We start from the raw sequence: 9,417 nt of genomic DNA, 5'->3' as shown, positions 1-9,417 counted from the left end.
TTGCTTTGCTTTGTTGGGCCAAACTTGACAGGTTTTATTTTATTTGATTAAGCTAGCTAGCTTGCCTCTTTATCCCGGCAAGGTTCCAAGACTGCCTTGGTGAGATCAGAAAGGAGGCCAGAACCAAAGTCTTTTCGATACAGCTGAGACTACCTATCAGCACATTTGGAAGGACTAAGGTCTCTCCTTCACAAGTCTCAGATGGCCCTTTCCCCTTCAGTCCCTCCTTCCTTCCCTCCTTCCCTCCCTTCCTCATGACCCATTTTCCCTCTTCCATCATTCACTCAATAAGATAAAGTAAATAAATCGAAGAAATTTACAGTTGTTTATTTGTTTGAGCTACCTAAATTCTCCGTCGATACCTCCACTTTCCCTCCCCCACCCCCACACCGCCTTTTCCCTGTGTGTGTTGGTGGGGGAGGGGCTGGAGATCTGTAAGTCCCTGCTGGCATGTGAACTATTTGCCCTGACCTTCCTTGCCTCTTAACTGCCTGCAAAGCCATGTCTCTCCAGAAACAAGTTTTCTGCATGAAATCAGTGAGTGAGTGGGTGAGTGAGTGAGTGAGTGAGTGAGTGAGTGAGTGATGATGATTTCAGTGTCAGAGTCTGAACACTAACTCACTGTCTTCTCAGTTCCATCTTGCTCTGGCTCCTGCAACTGACTGAACAAAACAATAGGCACCGATCTAGCTCTTTACAAATGCTAATGGAGTTGTTAACACACCTGAACAGAAAGAGGAAGACTTCATTCAGTCGTTCTCAACCCAGCCTCGCCCTGCCATCTTAGGGATTTCAAAGGCCAGGCTGCATCTGAGCCACACTTACAGAATTTGGTATTTCTACTTAATGTTTAGTGTTTAGGTAAATAAGGCTTGTGAATTGCTGGAAAGATGGCTAAGAGGTCCTGAGTTCACTTCACCAGCAACCAGCATGCCTATCCTATCTATCCACTCCTTTTATTTTATTTTACATATTTTTTTTTTATTTTATACACCTTATATCTCACGTCATCATATAGGTGGCTCCCTTTTTCTTAACTTTGATAGCCCAACTGGGACAGAATTGCACACTACCTAGATAGCTGGAAGTGGTTGGATATGCAGAAAAATTAAGTTTTGCTGTTGGTTTCTCTCTCTCTCTCTCTCTCTCTCTCTCTCTCTCTCTCTCTCTCCATCCCCTAGCTTTTTCAGACATAGTTTCTCTGTGTAGTCCTCAGTAGACCAGGCAGGACTCAAACTCTGAGATTCACCTTCCTCTTTCTCCCAAGTGCATTTTTTTGGGTGGGGTATAGGGGTGGTATAGGACGAGAAAAGACTTGAAGGCCGACTTAAAAGTCCCCCCCCCCTCTTCCTCCCTCCCTCCCTCCCACCCTCCCACCCTCCCTCCCTCCCTTCTCCTCCTCCTCCTCCTCCTCCTCCTCCTCCTCCTCCTCCTCCTCCTCCTTCTTCTTCTTTCTTTTTTTTCCCCCAAACCCTGCCTGTGCATGGTACATTCACAGAGAAAGGTGGCACATCTTCAGAAATTAGATGGTATTCAGCTGCTTGTTGGACTGATACTAAGAGATTGTCTTTGAATAATTTCTAGAGTTCTAGAGTTCTATTTTGGCTTCATTATTCTCATCACTAGGAATTGTTTTGGCATGGATTGGGATTGTGAATTTTTTGTGCTCTTCATTCACTTTCAATACATTCATCGGGCGAGGACAGGGTCAGACACTAATATCTGTACTTATATTACCTGTGAAATACAAACAGTGTAGTAAATAATCCTGGTCTCTGACTACCCTCCGTGTTTTGAAAATTAACAAATTTGCCCTTAGATGGTGCTTGGAATTAAAAAAAAAAAAATCAAAAGTTCTGTGGACAACAGTCCTACCATCTTTTAATTGCTTTCAGTTTTTCTCAGTTTACAGTGTCTTTAGGTCTCTCTCTCTCTCTCTCTCTCTCTTTCTCTCTCTCTCTTTCTCTCTCTCTCTCTCTCTCTCTCTCTCCCCTTCCCTACCTCCTTCCTTCCTTCCTTTCTTCCCTCCCTCCCATGACCATCCAGAACTCCCCCCCCATCTGTCTGCATCTTTGGGGAGTGGCAGAGGCAGACATAACAGACCAACCGACCTCCTGGTTGTCTTAGACACACTCTTTAGACCAGGTTGGCCTCAAACCTGTAAGAGCCTGCCTCTACATTTTAAATGCTAAGATAAAAGTTCCACAGCACTATGACCAGCTAAGATTCTTGTCCTTTTTTTATGATTCAGCCAGGCAGTAGTGGTGGTGGCAGCAGAGGGAGGTGGTTCACTGTAAATTTGTAGCCAGCTTAGTCTACGGACCAAGTTACGGGAAAGGAGTTTCAGGGTGGCTGATTGTGTTTATCTTTCCTTTTTTTTTTTTTTAATTAAAGAATTGTTTATTTATTCAGTGTATGTGAGTACACACATACATTCAGACACACCAGAAGAGGGCATGACAGATGGATGTTAGCCACCATGTGGCTGCTGGGAATTGAACTCAGGACCTTTGGAAGAGCAGTCAGTGTGCTTAACTGATGAACCATCTCTCCAGCCCTGTTTATCTTCTCTTATGTGTTTTAATTAAAAATAACAGAAAAAAAAATCCTATCTATTTGTCTGGCATTTAAAAGTAGTGGACAAAAGCTGGAGGAAACCATGTGGCTGTGGACGCTATGCTGCTTCTGGCTGCTTTTGGGTGCAGAAACATATGCAGACTGGGTCCCCTAGAGGCTGGGGTGTGGAGAAACAAATGCGACCTGGAATGGCAGATCACATGGCCGGCCTCCTCCATCTTGGTGAGGTCAGTCAGTCAGCGATAAGATGGCTGACGTCCACATGCCAGCTTCCATCTTGGTGAGGTCAATGGGAAACCGAGTGACAGAACCTGGAAGGTGAAGCAAACAGTCATGCATGGGTTCAAGAGAGAAGAGGACGTTGGGCGCAAGAGTGCATTCTATTAATTTCCGGTCTCTAGGAGGGAGGGAGGGAGGAGAGAGCATCTAAACTCCAGTGCAGTGAGTTCTACACTCAGAGAGACAAACTCTAGTTTGTCAAGCAAACAAACTCTCTCTGTTCCTCTACCCCACCCCACATGCTGACAACCTGATTTTATTATTTAGCGTGTATGTCCTGCACAATCTGTATTAAACACTTTTGAACATTGATCTACAAAGTGTCTGGATCATAGCTTCATAGTTGACACATCCTATCCATATACAGAGACACAGATAGAGACCAATAGACAGACACATGTTCACTCTCTCTCTCCCTCTCTCTCTCTCTCTCTCTCTCACACACACACACACACACACACACACACACACACACACACACACCCCACCTAGGATAAAATAAAAAAGAGAGGAGGGGGGAATTCCACAGGCAACATGGTAATGCATGCCTTTGATCTCAGTTTTGGGGAAGCTGAGGTAGAGGCAGGATTTACTTGAGAGGCCTGCCTGGTCTGTCTAGTATGTTTTGGCACCATGTAGAAAAAGGTTGTCTATCGTAAATGAGCATATACGGGGAAATCTATCTCTTTATCTACATATGGTTGGCTCAGAGGGCGAAGCTGCTGTCTACTTAGGTTTAGGTAAAATCTCAAGGAAGGCCTAGATGAGATGTGAAGGCCTAGGTCAGATTGGTTAAGGCCGAGGTAACTCTCACCTGGCTAGCTTACCATTTTGTGCTGTTACTGATATTATAAGGACTCTTTCTCATATGTCCGTGTATGTGGACAAATGACTTTCTGGTTGGCAAGTCGAGACATAAATGTTAGACAAGGCGAGTCCCCTGCCACAGTCCAGTTTCTCAACTAATGGGAGCAGGATAAGTGGGCGGCCAAGATGTGTTCCTAGAGAAATTCACCTATCCCTGAATCCAGATAGGTGTAGTAACTTGGTTCAGATGTTTGTGGATTTTAGACATATGCAATTCAGGACTGTCCCCCTACCTCACATGCTGGGCCAGGTGCCTGACAACCTGATTTTGTTATTTAGAGTGTGTGTGTGTGTGTGTGTGTGTGTGTGTGTGTGTGTGTCTGTCTGTCTGTCTGTCTTTCTGTCTGTCTGTCTGTTTGTCTGTCTGTCCGTCAGTCTCTCTGTCCGTCCACCTGTCCGGCTGTCTGTCTGTCTGTCTGTCTGTCTGTCTTTCTGTCTCCATGCCGAACTAGGGCCCACCTTAGATTTGTGTGTCAGAGATCTTTACTTATTTATTTCTGGTGTCCGGGTTTGTGTAGGCCCTAGGTAGGCCACACTTTCTAAAAACAAAAACAAACAAACTAAAAAGACAAAAACAAAACAAAACAAATAAACAGAACAAAATCAACCAACCAATAAACCAGGCAAACAAGTTTGCCTGCCTGCCTGCCTGCCAGTGTATCTTTCTGTGTGTATCTGTATGTCTCCCTATCCGGGCTACACAGGGAAATGACATCTCAATAAACCTAATCTACTTCCTAAGTCTGCCGGGATTTTTTTTTTTTTTTGTCTCTGTCTATCTGTCTCTCTCTCTTTCTCTCTCTCTCTCTCTCTCTCTCTCTCTCTCTCTCTCTCTTTCTTCGTCCCTTTCTCCCTCCCTCACTCACTCCTGAACAGAAAGAGGAAGACTTTATTCAGTCGTTCTCAACCCAGCCTCGCCCTGCCATCTTAGGGATTTCAAAGGCCAGGCTGCATCTGAGCCACACTTACAGAATTTGGTATTTCTACTTAATGTTTAGTGTTTAGGTAAATAAGGCTTGTGAATTGCTGAAAAGATGGCTAAGAGGTCCTGAGTTCACTTCACCAGCAACCAGCATGCCTATCCTATCTATCCACTCCTTTTATTTTTTTTTACATATTTTTTTTATTTTATACCATATATCTCACGTCATCATATAGGTGACTCCCTTTTTCTTAACTTTGATAGCCCAACTGGGACAGAATTGCACACTACCTAGATAGCTGGAAGTGGTTGGATATGCAGAAAAATTAAGTTTTGCTGTTGGTTTCTCTCTCTCTCTGTCTCTCTCTCTCTCTCTCTCTCTCTCTCTCTCTCTCTCTCTCTCTCTCTCTCTCCATCCCCTAGCTTTTCCAGACATAGTTTCTCTGTGCAGTCCTCAGTAGACCTGGCAGGACTCAAACTCTGAGATTCACCTTCCTCTTTCTCCCAAGTGCATTTTTTTGGGTGGGGTATAGGGGGTGTTATAGGACGAGAAAAGACTTGAAGGCCGACTTAAAAGTCCCCCCCCCTCTTCCCTCCCTCCCTCCCTCCCTCCCTCCCTCCCTCCCTCCCTTCTCCTCCTCCTCCTCCTCCTCCTCCTCCTCCTTCTTCTTCTTTCTTTTTTTTTCCCCCAAACCCTGCCCGTGCATGGTACATTCACAGAGAAAGGTGGCACATCTTCAGAAATTAGATGGTATTCAGCTGCTTGTTGGACTGATACTAAGAGATTGTCTTTGAATAATTTCTAGAGTTCTAGAGTTCTATTTTGGCTTCATTATTCTCATCACTAGGAATTGTTTTGGCATGGATTGGGATTGTGAATTTTTTTGTGCTCTTCATTCACTTTCAATACATTCATTGGGCGAGGACAGAGTCAGGCACTAATATCTGTACTTATATTACCTGTGAAATACAAACAGTGTAGTAAATAATCCTGGTCTCTGACTACCCTCCGTGTTTTGAAAATTAATTAACAAATTTGCCCTAAGATGGTGCTTGGAATAAAAAAAAAAAATCAAAAGTTCTGTGGACAACAGTCCTACCATCTTTTAATTGCTTTCAGTTTTTCTCAGTTTACAGTGTCTTTAGGTCTCTCTCTCTCTCTCTCTCTCTCTCTCTCTCTCTCTCTCTCTCTCTCTCTCTCTTCCCTCCCTCCTTCCTTCCTTCCTTTCTTCCCTCACTCCCATGACCATCCAGAACTCCCCCCCCCATCTGTCTTCATCTTTGGGGAGTGGCAGAGGCAGACATAACAGACCAACCGACCTCCTGGTTGTCTTAGACACACTCTTTAGACCAGGTTGGCCTCAAACCTGTAAGAACCTGCCTCTACATTTTAAATGCTAGGATAAAAGTTCCACAGCACTATGACCAGCTAAGATTCTTGTCCTTTTTTTATGATTCCACCAGGCAGTAGTGGTGGTGGCAGCAGAGGGAGGTAGTTCACTGTAAATTTGTAGCCAGCTTAGTCTACGGACCAAGTTACGGGAAAGGAGTTTCAGGGTGGCTGATTGTGTTTATCTTTTTTTTTTTTTTTAGTTATAGAATTGTTTATTTATTCAGTGTATGTGAGTACACACATACATTCAGACACACCAGAAGAGGGCATGACAGATGGTTGTTAGCCACCATGTGGCTGCTGGGAATTGAACTTAGGACCTTTGGAAGAGCAGTCAGTGTGCTTAACTGATGAACCATCTCTCCAGCCCTGTTTATCTTCTATTATGTGTTTTAATTAAAAATAACAGAAAAAAAAAACCTATCTATTTGTCTGGCATTTAAAAGTAGTGGACGAAAGCTGGAGGAAACCATGTGGCTGTGGACGCTATGCTGCTTCTGGCTGCTTTTGGGTGCAGAAGCATATGCAGACTGGGTCCCCTAGAGGCTGGGGTGTGGAGAAACAAAAGCAACCTGGAATGGCAGGTCACATGTCCAGCCTCCTCCATCTTGGTGAGGTTAGTCGGTCAGCGATAAGATGGCTGACGTCCACATGTCAGCTTCCATCTTGGTGAGGTCAATGAGAAACCGCGTGACAGAACCTGAAGGTGAAGCAAACAGTCATGCATGGGTTCAAGAGAGAAGAGGACGTTGGGCGCAAGAGTGCATTCTATTAATTTCCGGTCTCTAGGAGGGAGGGAGGGAGGAGAGAGCATCTAAACTCCAGGACAGTGAGTTCTACACTTAGAGAAACCAACTCTAGTTTGTCAAGCAGACAAACTCTAGTCATCCACACCCCACCCCACCCACTCCTGACAAAATGATCCACTGTACTGTTTCAGATTTATGCCTTAGGAGCCTCCCCACCCCTGCCCCCAGTCATGTGAAGGACAAACAGCACACAGTTATGCTGTAGAAATGTTTAATCCCAAACCGGGCTTCTTACCCCACCTTGATTATTTTGTTTTAGGATAAAAGATACACAACCTTTATGATTTACAGCGAGCCTTAAGCAGCATTAATAGAGCCGGGGGCAGATACCGACCCTCTGTGTTAGAATTCACATTTAAAAAAAAATCAGAAACCTGGATTCTCAGAAAGCCACATGGTGTGTCCTCCTAGGTTCTGGTGCCCTCTTCTGGCAGGCAGGTATACAGGCTTTAGATAGAGCACACATATATATTGAAAAAAAAAAAGAAAAGAAAGGAAGGAAGGAAGGCAGGAAGGAGGGAAGAGAGAGGAAAAAAAGATTCTAGCTTTTGTCTGGCTGTGTGGTTGGCAGAGGCAGAGAGAATGGACCTCAGTGAGTTCACAGATAGCCAAGTCTACAGAGCAAGTTCCAGGGCTCCCAGGGCTATAAAAGACAAATCCTATGTTGAGGTACAACAAAACAAAGCAGAAAAAGTCCTGGCTTTTATTTTAGAGATGTCTCTTCCCTCTAGTACTATTGCCTATAGAAATTGATCATGTAGGCATGTTGATCTTATGACAGGGTTTATCTTGTGTGTGTGTGTGTGTGTGTGTGTGTGTGTGTGTGTGTGTGTGTGTATCTCTATGGCTTAGCTAGGGCCCACGTCAGAGTTGTGTTTCAGTGGTCTTATTTATTTCTTGTGCTTGGGCTTGTGTAGGTACTAAGCTACCACACAGTCCTGAAAACACACACACACACACACACACACACACACACACACACACACACACACACAAATCACCCAACAAACCAACCAAGCAAATAAATAGGCCTGCCTGCCTGCCAGCCAGTTGCATTTTGTTAAACAGTTTTTGACTGACTTTATTTCACCTCTGATTGTGTATCTTTCTTAGGATAAGAAAGTAAAACAATAAATTTACTCAGGGATCATTTTACGATGAGCTGTTTTCGGAGTTTTGTTTATGTTACAAAACTGAGAAGGTGGTGAAATGTCTCTCCATGTATTTTTGGCTGTCTGGAAAGTTGCTATATAGACTGGGTCACTTGGCGTGATATAGATATCTGAAACCAGGTCTACCTAGAAAGTTTCTTGAAGTTCCAGAACAATGAATGATATTTATGTTGATTTTTTGAAAAATACGATTAAAAACTTAAAAAAACGGAGGCCAAAAGAAAACCGAAGAAAATCCAAAAACCCTTCCCGGGTAAAATAAAAAGACATGAAACTGGGTGTGGACATGCCTTTAATCCTATCACTCAGGGAGGAGACAGAGGTTGGTGGAATGCTGAGAACTGGAGGAGAGTCTGATCTTGACAGTGAGTTCCAGGGCTATGTAGAGAGATATCTGCGTGAAATCAGTGAGTGATGACAACTAACTCTCTGTTCTCTCAGGTCCATCTTGCTCTGGCTCCTGCAACTGACTGAACAAAAAGAAAAAAAAAGAAAAAAAAAAAACCCACAGGTACTTACCTAGCTCTTTGGAAATGCTAATGGGGTTGTTAACACACCCTAACAGAAAGAGGAAGCCTTCATTAAGTTGTTCTCAACCCAGCCTCGCCCTGCCCTGCCATTTTAGGGATTTCAAAGGCCAGGCTGCATCTGAGCCATAGTTACAGAATTTGGTATTTCTACTTAATGTTTAGTGTTTAGGTAAATAAGGCTTGTGAATCGCTAGAAGAATGGCTAAGAGCACTAACTGCTCTTCCAGAGGTCCTGAGTTCACTTCCCCAGCAACCAACATGGTGGCTCACAACTGTCTGTAATGGGATCTGATGCCTTCTCCTGGCGTTGTGCCTGAAGACAGCTGCAGTGTATGTACTCCTATAAGTAAAAGCAAATACACCTTTTAGAAAAATAAAACAAACCTCTCGAAGAAATCGAGGATCTTGAAAATACCAGGCATATTTATCCATCTCTCTACTCCTTTTATTTTATTTTATATATTTTTAAAAATATTATACACTATATATATATACACAATGTAAATAAAGAAATAGATGCAATTAATTTGGAATAAACCGAACAAAGTAAGAAAAAAAGGAAGGCAGTAATGCGGTGGCCTGGCTTATTTATCAGATGAGCAAACACTGGTCTGCCATTGCTTCCTCAGTTGAAATCACACACACACACACACAAACACACACACACACACACACACACACACACACACACACACACACACCCCACCTAGGATGAAATAAAGAAGGGGGGGATGCGACAGGCGACATGGTAATGCATGCCTTTGATCTCAGCTTTGGGGAGGCTGAGGTAGAGGCAGGATTTACTTGAGAGGCCTGCCTGGTCTGTCTAGTATGTTTTGGCACCATGTAGAAAAAGGTTGTCTTTTGT

This window comes from Micromys minutus, assembly GCF_963924665.1.
Source record: "Micromys minutus genome assembly, contig: SCAFFOLD_215, whole genome shotgun sequence".
Classification (NCBI taxonomy): Eukaryota; Metazoa; Chordata; class Mammalia; order Rodentia; family Muridae; genus Micromys; species Micromys minutus.
Note: the sequence above shows the minus strand (reverse complement) of the source record.